This window comes from Uranotaenia lowii, chromosome 3 (assembly GCF_029784155.1).
Source record: "Uranotaenia lowii strain MFRU-FL chromosome 3, ASM2978415v1, whole genome shotgun sequence".
NCBI lineage: Eukaryota > Metazoa > Arthropoda > Insecta > Diptera > Culicidae > Uranotaenia > Uranotaenia lowii.
The window spans coordinates 264,129,852-264,143,073 of NC_073693.1; the positions used below are offsets into that span (position 1 = coordinate 264,129,852).

The 13,222-nt window shown below is 40.6% G+C and overlaps 1 protein-coding gene and 1 long non-coding RNA gene across 2 annotated transcripts in view; both read right to left on the reverse strand.

Moving 5' to 3' along the window:
- LOC129758618 (uncharacterized) overlaps positions 1-13,222 on the reverse strand; it is a 334,389-nt gene that overhangs the window by 198,434 nt on the left and 122,733 nt on the right. The window lies entirely within an intron of this gene.
- LOC129758624 (uncharacterized) lies at positions 6,710-7,146 on the reverse strand. The gene is made up of 3 exons (XR_008740029.1): positions 7,038-7,146; positions 6,904-6,979; positions 6,710-6,845 (listed from the first exon to the last, which is right to left on the reverse strand). It is a non-coding gene; the product is annotated as an uncharacterized LOC129758624 (long non-coding RNA).

A 13,222-nucleotide genomic window follows, 5' to 3' on the forward strand; every position in this document is an offset into this window, starting at 1 on the left:
TGGATCACGCATACTGTTAACTTATAAGTGATGACTTAGAATGCTGAAATCACTGAAAATCTTTATTCTGAATGAATTTAAAACTCTCAATCAAATTTATTGCTAAGGTAATTTATAATGAAAGCTTAGTAAGTTATGAGATTTTCTTCATTTCATATGACCTGTTTTTAGGGGCGGATTAAGCCATCGGGACCCCTATGAATCAATTTTTTTCAGATGCCATTCTATAGAATACATAATTTTGAAAATATACAAAGGAACCGGAACAACTATTAAGTCTGCTTAGAAGGTAGTTTCTGATATCTGCAAAAACTAATCGTTGATACACCCCGCGCTAATATTGGGGAAGGATTATTTAACCATCTTATCGAATATGAAAACTTTGGTAACAGCCAATGCCAAATTTTATTTTTATTTTGTTCAATAATTCAATCCCCAACATATACAAATACTCTGTTTTTGAATTATTCTAAAATAGATATTAACATGTTTTTCATTCCACTATTGATCGCTTGGTGTGTGTTTCATCGAAAACACTATGAATTTTCCTAATTTTTACAAAATTCAAGACTTAGAAACTGAAATTATAAGAACGAGAAATTCGATTCACATTCCATGGAGATACAGTGTAAGAGTTTGAGATTCAAATGGAGAGTTAAATTGATCTCGAAAACTCGAGTGTTCAGAGAAACCAATGAATTCAAGAAACAACACAAGTAGAGTGTCCATTTCCCGGCCATTTTAGCGTTCCCGGGAATTGAGAAATCTGACGATCCTTTTCCCGGGAATACTCGGGAACCCGGGAAAATTAAAAATGAAGAATTTTACACTTTACTGGATAAGAAACATCACTTAGTATTTCGAAACATTTCAACCATTTAAAGGCCTCAAAAAATCAATTCCTAATTATTAAACCCGAGGCCCAAAAACTGACAAACTTGTCTGATTCCTGCTGCAAAAATTTAAAATAAAAGAAAAAGATTTTTCACCATCGATAGTAAAGGGTACCCGATCAGGAGGGAAAAACTAAATTATATCAAGATGAGATATTTTGATACTTATATTTTTCCTATCTAAATGAGTTATTAATCAGTACTTGTAGGTTGTTAAAATATCTCAAATTATATCAAAAAATCTATGCGATCATAGCTAAATTATACCAATTTTAGATATGCTCCTGTCAAGATTATATCTTATTCAGATAGCATAGTTTGATATTGGGCAGAACAAAACCTATCAAAATTATAACTTATCAAGATATGAACGCTTCGAGAAAATTTTTAAGTGGAATGTCAACAAACCACATTTTTTGCTAAAACCATGCCCTATTTTTGGTTTCCCAAAACTTGGATTCAATTTTATGAATCTTTTGAGCGAAACTCATAAACGTACGGTTTGGGCCGTTGACTTCGATGTCCGTGTTTCACAAAAAGTTGTACGTATATCAAAATAAGATATAATCATTTTATTTTAGGACAATCCGAAAAAAATCTTGATCATTGAAAATGAGCTCAACCCCATTCAAGTCTGTCAATCAGAATAAGATATAATTCAGATTGGAGAAACTTAAAATCGAAAATTTGTAGTACTTAATCATAACTGAATCAAATGTAAATATCTTGGTGAGATACGCTTGCGTTATTATTTTGATGTGCTCTCCTGATCGGGTAAGCTAGACATAAAATCCCGTAAATTTTCAGTTAATAATTCTTTTTTTTTAATAAATATGTCATTTCAGTTTGCGAAACGGAAGTTCTTAATGGTAAGTATTGCCAAACAGAACCTTAAAATTCTTTTTGCAGCGTTTCTGTATTGGAATTGTTTTGTTTAATAGATTATTTGTCTTTTTTTACGTTTACACCAAATTTTCAAACGAAAAAACATTTCTGTTTAAAATTCAATGTATTAACCAGTTTTTGAAAAAAAGAAATCTTCATTTCTTTAGCCATCAAGGTAGAACTATAATTTTCCTTGCTCAATCTGATCCATTTTTCCTATTTAGATCGAGTATTTTTTTTAGTTATTTAGCACTTTTTATTGGCTTCAAGAATTCTCGAATTCTCGGGATTTTTTAGCGTTTCCCAGGGCTCGAGAATTTTATTTTTTTTTTGAATTCCCGGGAATTCCGGGGTAGGACACAAAAATTGACATTCTCAATAAATTGAATTTCTATTGTAAAACCTGGAAGAAGATTAGGTTGAAAACAAAGAAATATTCATGTTTAGCAAATCACTCAAAGAAATTCACAAATTAACTTCGAGAATATTTTTATTATAAAAATTATTTGATAATGGTCAATTGGAAAATGATATGCTAAATTCAGGAGGTTTAATTCAGGAGAGGATCATTTAAAAATAAAAATACCTCTAAATCAAAAGCATTCGGTTAAATCAAACAGAAAAGCTTACATATATTTGAAAATCAAATCGAAGACTGAAACTGTTATGGAAAATTTATTGAGATACCAAGTTTGGCAGATTGGTATAATTTCAGCAACTGCAATTGTTTTTTTTATTAGGTATTATTGATTTTTTCTAAGATTGATTTTCGGAAAAAGGGTGAAGAATGTTTAAACTAAGGCAAATTTCTTTAATGATTGAAAAGTTTATCTGGACTAAACTTTTCAATCATTAAAGAAATTTGCCCGTTTCTTATTTCAATAATTCCCGAATATTGCCTGGAATAAAAAATCTGGAATGTTTATTATAAAGACTTTTAAACAATTTAAATATACATGAATACATCCACAAACTGCATGTTAATAAAATTCCTCACAAATAATGTATAAGCATAAAGTAAAAGCGATGTACAGTAGTTTTTCGATTTTATCACTGTTCGATTTTATCAATACATACTCGTCAAATTCATGCTCGATTTTATCACGGTGATTGTTCCGATTTTATCACGCTTTTTTAAATATCAATCAGAAACCATTTCCAGGACCATAATTTTCGTTCATAAGCGTAGAGCGCCTTTGTTCATGATATTTTTTAAGGTTAATTATGGTTTATAGGTATTTAATAATATGAAAATGCCTTTGCACTGGTTATTTTAGCTGTATAGTCTTTAAAATCGTAATCTAGATTTTCAAAACATCTGTAATAGTCGACATAAATATTATAACGTCACGTTAATACTAGTGTTGTTATTTGTGCTTGGTTAGCCGTTCTAAAAAAGTTAACTTTTTTGGTTATGCGAATCATATAAAGATGTGGGTAAATTTAAGCGTTTTCTAAAAGAGATAAGTTGTTATCGTTGCGATATTCAACTCATTTAAGTTTGGCTTAATTTAATCTTTCTTTACTTTTTCCTTTAAAATAAATATAAATTGGTAATTGTTATTTGTTATTTGTTCATTTATTAATAATTATTATGATTATAATCATCAGAGCAAGATAGTTTACTAGGTTTAAAAATGTAGGACTCACAAGAACACAACTTGTTAACAGAGGCACACTTAAATAAATACACGAAATGGAGGTACTAGAATGGAACGACAGAGAACGCACAAATTAAAATATTTTAGTCCAGAATTAAGTGGTATAATTTGTATGGGTCGAGAGGACATACCGATAACAAAAAAAAAAGAAGATTTCTTTCCGCTTTAGCCGCCAAGACGTAAGGATCGTGATAAAGATCGTCATTTCTTTAAAACTTAACCTAAAAACACAATAAACAGGTTAAAAGACAAAGTTAAAAGTCTTACATATCTAACAAGAAACGTGCACAGCGGATGACAAGAAGTGATTGTGCGAGAGTACGAATCAGGACCCAAAAGTCTAATCTGGTCCACGCATTCTGGGACTTCGTCGCATCGTCGAGGTCCGCATCTGGTACTGCCATTGAGACCAAAAGATCAGGCGCCCATCTGGGACTAATTGCATTCCGTGCGCCATCGGTAGGCTGAACGGATTCAACGGATCCGTTCCGGCCTGAGGAGCTGAAGAGGAATTGGCAGAGTTACCGCCAATTCTCGACAGCTGCCTAGCCACATCATCTCTAGATCACCGAGCGTTCCGAGAAGTATCATCAGCAGCGAAGGCCGGCCCAACGAAGCACACGACACACACAACACACAGGTATTCTAATAAAAAACTAAAAAAGTCAAATTTTGCAGAGATAGTGTGTTTAATCATTCCGAAGAGTCTGCGATCAGCAATTTTGTAAAAGCCGACCTTGAGGAGCTCCGTTCCTGCTCAAGATCGAGCTAGCCAGAAAAGAAGGCCTTGTATGCCCACCCTCCACTGAGTCTCCAGAGGAACGACCAGGGACTCGAGGGCTTAGGTTTGGCCCCCTCTGGACTAGACAGTCCCCAACTAACTACAAGCTGGTCAAGGATTTTAGTTTGGTTAAACACAGTGAGCCTGAGGGAATTAGTTAGCTAGGGGAAATAATAACAAAGTCTCAAGTGCGAGTTGGGTATCAAAGTGGTTTCACGATATCATACTTCGGTCCAAAAAGTGAAAACCTAATTAATTTGCTGCTTCAGACCAAGCGTCCGCGAACAACAGCGAACATTTTGCATCGTGTGAATCTGGAAGTATGTGTTTGTTCAATCCGAACTCTTCAAAAATACGCTACTATTTTGTATTTGAGTTGTTTCCAAAAAAACAATCTAAAGCATAGTCGTTCGTTTTGGTCTTTTGGAGTATTTTAAAGATGAGTGTGAAACTGTGTCATAGTTTTAATATTTTTAAGCAACCAATGTATAATAATAGTATGAAGCAGAACAATACAGCCAAACCAAATTACCTAAGATTTCTTGCAAAATTATGAGCTTGAAAATATGTTTTGTTCAAGATCAAGTCAATCCTAAAGATCCATTCTATGCTTGCCAGTGTGTGGTATACATTATTCCTATATGAGTGGTTATCTCGGAGCGTGTATGAATTGTAACTAATCCAACCTGCTATTCTGTGAACGTGAGTGTACGCGGCTCTCGGTCGAGCATTCAGTGAGAAGCTGGGTTGCCAGGTGCCCAGATTTGTCTGTAAAACCAAGACTTTTGACCCTTCGTCCAGATATTTGTCAGACACAGATTTTGCCCAGATTTTTGCTGAGAATGCCCAGATTTTACAGACTTTTAAAATTAAGTGATGAAATCAATATTTATGTAGCGAATTTGATCCGTAAGTGCCTGATGGGACTGAAATCTCGCTTGTAATCATTGGTATTTGACCAATCATTCATTAAACATACATTTTTTTTAAATAAGATCGGCATGGTACGTGGTAAAAAACAGTGCTTGTTATATAGTTCTCAGCTCGAAAATAACCCACAGCACAAACCAACCCCCCCCCCCCCCCCCCCCGCCCCCGCTCACACGCATCGCCAAATTTCTTGTTTTATTACTACCAAATTCGTGATCTTCCTTATGCACAGACACACCCAGACTTTTTTTCAAAATTGCCCAGATTTTTTATCCTCAACACCTGGCATCCCTGGTGAGAAGCCAACCTTGGTGGTGCATAGGTATGAGCAACAGCGTCTGCATGTTGGGTGATTCCTCGTGAATAGCCAAATCACATATTGACGACCGTGACAGGTTTTCAAATAGTAAATTCGCCAATAAAAAAAATTGAACCTATTACCGCAGGAATCACCCAACGGGCAGCGCTTTGTGAAATCGGCAGTGAATAAGTTGTTTCAAACGGCAGTGAATTTTATTTCTTTTGGGAGCGCTAGCGCTCCATTGTTTTCCTTTATTTGAAGTGGACACTGAAAGAAAAGCAACAGGAATAAGTGTTTGTTTGTGTGGAAAATACAATGTTTGTGATAAGTTAGATTGTGAAAAAGGCAAAGTGGCTTGGTCGTGGAAAAAATGTACATTATAGCTCGGGACGAGCACTTTGTTTTTGAAATAAGATTGAGACGTTGATAGTTGAATTCAGCTCGGAACGAGCACAAAATAAAGAGTTTAGCTCGAGACGAGCACGAAAAGTCGAATTTAGCTCGGGACGAGCCCTAAAATAATTGAACTTTGCTCGCGATGAGCCTTAATGGTTGAATTTAGCTCGGGAAGAGCACAAAATAAAGAGTTTAGCTCGGGACGAGCATAAAATGTTGGACGAGCACAAAAGAAAGTATTTAGCTCGGGACGAGCGCCAAAAGTTGAATCAAGCTCGGGACGAGCACTAAAAGTTGAATTTAGCTCGGGACGAGCACAAAAAAAACGAGTTTAGCTCGGGACGAGCATACGTGTTGGGTTTAGCTCGGGACGAGCACAAAATAAAGGGTGTTTAGTTCAGCTCAGGACGAGCACCAAATTGAGGTCAAGTTGAGAATAATAGTTTAGTGTGGTTGAGAGTGGTTGGTGAGCTAAAGTGCAACACGTTAGTCCTCGCGACTGGTCTGAACAAAAATGCCCTTTTCCTAGCCTCCTGTTGTATTGCATGTGTGCAGCAGTCAAGGTATATTGACGAGCTAGGTAAGACAAATCTAGGTCAAGGAAATATAATGAAAGGTGATACAAAAAGCTTCGATACTACAAATAGAAGTTGCTTTTAGATCGAGAGAAGCACAACAATGTGTATTTTAGTTCGAGACAAGCACGGGAAGCTGTTGACGGGCACAATTTAATTACTAGCACTAACAGTTTTTTCTATAAATGTTGATACCCCGATGGTCAGAAAGAAAAGAACTTATCCGAAATACGTTGTGTTGCCAAATAGACTTGGATGAGTTTTGATAGCAATTGTGTTTATTGTAGCTTCAAACTAAAATTAATATAATTATTATTTAGATGGTGATTACAAGTTTGTAGGTTATGTGACTTACATTTCAGTCCAATTAACGCCGATTTGTTATTTGGCAACTAGCTATTGCTATTCTCGGTAGATGAAGACCTGCGTATGAATTTCATTAGTAAACAGCTTTGTAACGTAAATTATTAATCAAATTTACTTATTAGCGGAGACTAAGTATCCGAAATCGGAGTCGGAATCCAACGTGTATGATGCAGATCAAGTACCTACACAACCTATCAATAAAGTTAGTAATAAGAATTCACAAAATAGATAGTTCAGTTTTAGCTATACCTGTGTATAAAACTAGCTATGATTATTAGCACTAATGAATTCTTTCACCGAATGTAGCTCAACAGGCTGATAACTTTTAGAAGGAATATAAAACTATAGCAATTCTAGCTATCTATGAGAACGGAAGTTCTTAGGTTAATGTTCGACGAAAGTGCTCGTGTCAACTGTCAGATGAACTGTCTCTTCACGCCAGTGTCGCCAATGTTGCTGTTTGTTCGGCGACAGTCTCCCCCTGGTGCGTTTCGGTATCTTCCGGAATCGTACGACCTTTAACATCTAATAATGCCAGTCGCGACACCGGACGTTTGTGCTCGCCACTAGTTGTTCGTACCACAGCTTGCCTTGCACGTCCATCTGGGTTGTGTATCAATCGAAGAATTCTGCCTCGTTCCCATCCATTGCGCTTTGTAGGGTCAATCACCATCACGACGTCTCCTTCGTCCAACTGCCTGGAGTCCTCGAACCACTTTGACTGTCGTCTTATTACTGGAAGGTATTCCTTGATCCAACGCTCCCAGAATTTATCCAGTTGGTTCTGGATATTATCCCATGAGCGGCCTAGTAGGTGTCTAAGTTCTGCGCAACCTAATTTGGCTTTCTGATCTGAACGGGATTTTTTATCTACCCAAGTGGTTTTGGCTCCGTTTGAACTTAGTAGCAGAAAGTGGTTAGGAGTTAATGCCTCTGACTCTTCCGATTCAATTGGTAAGTAAGTCAGTGGTCTAGTGTTCACCATACTCTCAACTTCCACAACTAGTGTCATCAACCCCTCTTCATCAAGCTTTTCCTCGTTGAAAGCATAGTCCATGGCGCGCTTAACCGATTGGACAAGACGCTCCCAGGCGCCTCCCATATGTGGAGCTCCCGGTGGTATGAACGTCCATTTAGTATCGCTGCTGGTAAACGTAGCAGACAGGCCTTGGCTTATCTGTTCTCTAAGGACACGTTCTGCTCCTTGGAAGTTGGTACCATTATCTGTGAAAAACTCGTACGGCGTACCACGGCGACCGACGAAGCGTTTAACGCATGAGATACATGAAGCGGTTGTAAGGAAGTGGGCGACCTCTAGGTGTACGGCTCTAGTGGTCAAGCACGTAAAAAGAGCTATCCAGCGTTTAATGCTAGCCCTTCCTACTTTAACAAGTAAAGGGCCAAAGTAATCAAGGCCCGTGAACGTGAATGCTCGCTCGTGATGTGCTAAGCGGGCTAATGGTAGCGGAGCCATAGGGGGTATCGAAGGTTTTGCCCGACGTATTTTGCACCACTGACATTCTTTACTTACTCTTTTAGCCAACACCCGCAGTCCAGGAATTGCGTAGACTTGTCTCATTTCATTTACAACCGTTTCCGAGTTGCCGTGGCGAAAGATGCGATGATAACGATCAGCAAGAAGTTCAGTGACTCGATGGTTATTTGGCAGAATTATCGGGTAACGTACACTGTATGGGAAGTCCTTCGCAGCTTCAATTCGACTATTTTGACGCAGAAGTCCGCGGTCGTCTAACTGGGGTATCATTTTATAGATTTTGCTTTCCTTGTTGACCAGCTTCCGACTTGCTCCTATTGGTAAACCTTTTTCAAGGGTCGCTATTTCATCTGCAAAAGCTTCCTTTTGAATCTGCCTAAAGATTTCCTCTTCTGCTTCTCGTAGTTCGTTTTGTTGGAGATGACCCCTTTGTTTGGGGTTATTTTTTTTGGCATTTTTTGCAAATCGCAAAATGAAAGCGTACGTTCGTTGTAGTTTTTCCCACGAGCTGAAGTTTTCATATTCGACCAAAGGTTGATCAAGAGTATGATGCAGAACGGATGCGCGGATTTCTTCGGTGGTTGTCGTGGGAGTCCCTTTCAAAAACGGCCAATCACTTTCGGGTAATTTTAGAAAGTCAGGCCCACTAAACCAAAAACTATCTTGTGTAAAGTAGGGTCCGGTTCCCCACTTTGTCGCTTCATCAGCGGGGTTTAATTTACTTGGAATCCATTTCCATTCACATTCTGATGTTAACTCCTGAATCTCAACGATTCTGTTGGAAACGAACGGCCGGTAATTTCGAGGGTCAGCATTTATCCAGGACAGTGCCGTCATCGAGTCTGTCCACAGTATGGTTCTCGATATCGGTACACTATGGTTTTCTTGCACGAACTTTGTCTGGCGAGCACCCCACACGCACGCTTGAAGTTCGAGGCGTGGTATGGACCATGGTTTGAGTGGTGCTACTTTGGCTTTGGCTGTGATTAGGCTGCATTGCGATTCGAGGTTAGGGTTCAGTGTTCTGAAATATATAACGCAACAATAAGCAACCTCGCTAGCGTCGACGAAGGCATGCAACTCTACGTTATCGTAGGTTCCACGGTTAGCGTTAGGAAAGTAGCATCTAGGAATACGAATTTTTGCTATGTGCTCTATGACACAAAACCACTGTGTCCATCGTTCAAAGGCTTCGTCGGGGATTTGCTCATCCCAGGTGGTTTTTGCACGCCATAAGTCCTGGATCAAAATTCTTCCATGAATGATGTATGGTGCTAGAACTCCTAGTGGGTCGTACAGAGACATGACGCAGCGTAGAACTTGTCGTTTTGTAGGTTTTATATTCTGTGCGATGAGGATCCTAACTTCGGGTTTCATATCAGTAGAAAAACTTAATTCATCCGTAGAGGGGTCCCAGAGTAGACCCAGCACCCTTTCTGTATCGGTATTATCCAGCGAACTAAGATTCTTCTTCTCGATAACTTGTTTTTCGTTTAACGCCTCCATCACAATCGTGCTGTTCGATCTCCAGTGGTGTAGCTGGAACCCTCCATTTTTGTTAACCAGACGAACTTCGACGGCAGTTTTGGCTGCTTCTTCTTGCGAACTGAAACTCGATAGATAGTCGTCCACGTAGGTATCAAATTGGATCGCTCTCGAGGCTTCCGGATAAAGGTCGGCATGATTAGTAGCGTTCAAGTTCTTCACAAACTGCGCGGAGGCCGGAGAACAGGTGCTCCCAAATGTGCACACATCCATAAGGTAAACCGTAGGTCCTTCCGTAGGGTTTTCTCGCCATAAAAATCGCTGAGAATGTTTATCATCATCCCGGATACGGATTTGATGAAACATTTCTTTAATGTCAGAGCTAACAGCCACATAAAATTGTCGAAAGCGGAACAGTATTGCCACGAGGGAAGCGAGCTGGTCGGGGCCTTTTAGTAGCATACTGTTAAGGGAGATGCCGTCCACTTTGGCCGCCGCATCCCAGATCATGCGTACCTTTGAGGGTTTCTTTGGGTTGGTCACGAGACCTAACGGTAAGTACCAGATTCTTCTGGGGTCTGCTTGGTCCAATTCCATTTTCGTTGCACGATGGGCATATCCTTTTTCCACGTATTCACGTATTTGTCGACGAACATTTTCACCTAACTCCGGTTTTTGGGCCATTCTTCGTTCCAGTCCCTCCAGTCTGCTAAGTGCCATAGGGTAGCTATCGGGGAATTCGATGTGATCGTTTCTCCACAGGAGTCCGGTTTCGAAAAAGTTGTCTACAGATTTGGTCGTTGTTTTCAATAGGTAGAGTGCGCGTTCTTCTTCAGGAGATAGGGGAATCTCCCTGGGTTTAACGCCCACAGCGTCGACTTCGTACATTAGCTTAACGGATTCCTGGAGATCACGGTCGCATGTGCAGTTACATACGTTGAAATTGTATGCCTCTTCCTTTTCTGTTGAGGCCGAGCCATAGACACACCAACCAAGTCTTGTTTTAACCGCAGCTATTCCATCCTTTTCCCTTGTCCTCAAAGGAACCGCCAAACTTAGGTTGTCGATACCTATAAGTATTTTAGGTTTCGCGTCCCGGTAGCTAGTTAATGGTATGCCCGACAGATGTTTATATTTCTGAACCATTTCCTCAGCTTGGAGGTGTTGAGAAGGTAATCCTAGATTTTCCACGGTTCTTGCGTTGAATCGATATCTTTTAGCGTTTTGATTACCGGAGATTTCCATTGTTATACGCTCAGAATTTTTCTCAGTGCGAGTCATACTACCGGTCCATCGAAGACACAAAGCTTGTGGGCTACCACGAATTCCCAGAGTGGTGGCTACGTTTCTTTCGATAAGCGTAAGGTCTGATCCTTCGTCTAGGAATGCGAAGGTGTCTAACGTTTCGTGTTTACCATAGAGCTTAACTGGAACAATTCGGAAGAGCGAGGATGACGGCAGAAATCGGTGCGTGTGGTGTTCCGCTACGACTAAGTCTTTGTCATTCTCGTTTGAAGTTTTAGGGGAATGCAAGAGATAATGGTGACGGTTTTGACACCCGTTGATATCGCATTGGCTGCTCCTGCGGCATGATCTCCTCCCATGACCATACAGGCAGTTTTGACATATTCGCAGTGCACGGATTCTCCTCCATCGATCGTCAACACTAAGTCTTTTAAACTCGCCGCATTCATAAAGTCGATGGCCGGGTTTTTCACAATGAGCACAATCGAAGTGTTTGAACGGTCCCGCCTTATTGGTTACTGTCGGCTCTTCAGGAATTTCGGTGTGGTCGCCAGATTCCAAAGTATGAGAGTTGACAAATCCCTTCGGTTTCGTTCTATCGCGGATGACTTCTTTCACTCTGGTTTCTGGTTCGTAGTTTACCACTGTCAATGCATCTTGTACTACTTCGGTCATGTAAGCACTGAATGTTTTCAGGTTTACTACTGAGAGACAGCGCCTGTACGCGGCCCACATCATTTTTCGCTCTGTCGGTAGCTTGGCAACGAGTTCCTGAAGAAGCGAAGGATTTGACATATGCTCCATTTCGTTTGCTGCTTCTATGTGATCGCACAAAGCTTGCACTCTCACGCCAAATTCGATCAGCCCTTCTAATTTGTCCGCCTTTGGAGCAGGAGTTTCTCGAACTTTCTGTAGAAGCACGTTAATTAGTACCTCTGGGCGCCCATATTTGGATTTCAGATTGTCGATTACTTGGGGCACGGCTTCAGGAAGGATCAACCTACTACGTACAGCATCTAATGCATTCCCTTGAAGACAACGCTGCAATCTTAACATGTTTTCCCCGTTGGTATATCCACAAGCCTCTGTCGTGTAGTTGAAGTGAGATATAAATATCGGCCAATCCGCCGGATCCCCGGAAAATATCGGGAGTTCTCGAGCCAGAGACTGACGCGCTGAGAGCTGTTGTTGTGTAGGTCCGGTTGATAAGTGTGGAACCCTTGCTGAGTGTTCAGGATGAACATTTACTGAGTGTCGGGGGCCCTGCGGCACTAATGATGTTTCGCTCGGATGCGCGTGTGAGGAACGCTGCTGGACCGTAGCTGTATTAAAGGAGGTTTTAAATTTCTCTGATGCGACGTCCGAAAGCGCGTTTCGCGACTTTTCGAGGGAGCCAATTTTATGGTCGACGAGATTGGTCGTGAAGTTATTTTCATGGTACTCGTTATTCGCGTTATGGCTAGGCACCGGCGATAAGCGCTCGCCTGAGTGTCCGCTCCATTGGCTTGTGTCATCTAGGTTGCTTTGTCTTACCAAACATTCCATAGATTTATTTCCTGACTCTGTATTCAATCCGGTGGTCACTACGGTCCTTTTCGGAATAGCGCCTGTCTTCTTCGCTAGAGGGGTACCTGTGCCCCTTTTTGCTGAGGAGATGAGTCCCCCGTTTGATGTTTCTAACATAATTCTGCAGCTTTCTATTTGTTCCTGGTAGTTCTTCAGCTGGTCTTTCAGACGTCGCATCATCAAAGGCGTTCCGGATTTCGGATCCATCGGAGAAATTGGCGAAAATGTTACCAGAGTCTGTGAGTTGTTATTCTGGCCTAAAGGGGTGCACGGCGGATCCACAGCTTGATAAGGTACCGGCTTGGCTGCTTTCTGGCGTGATGAATTCTCGTCTACTGGCTCTTGTAACGATGTTTGACTAACCCAGTCGTTGACCCGTCTTTGGTTCTCGGTTTCCAGGAGCTTATTACGGATGCTTCTATTTTCTTCCGTACAAGCCGCGGTTTTCAGAAGATCTTGTTGTTGTTTCAGGAAAAGCTTTTCCTGAGCAATCTCTAAACGGTCTCTTTCTATTTCCATCTTTGCTCGTTCAATTTCTTGTCGTTCAATTAGACGTTCTAGGTTGATTGATAGGATAGATGATCGGTTGCTTCGGACGGACGGTGGTTTACGGGATCGGGCGACGTTGCATTGCTTGCAAGAC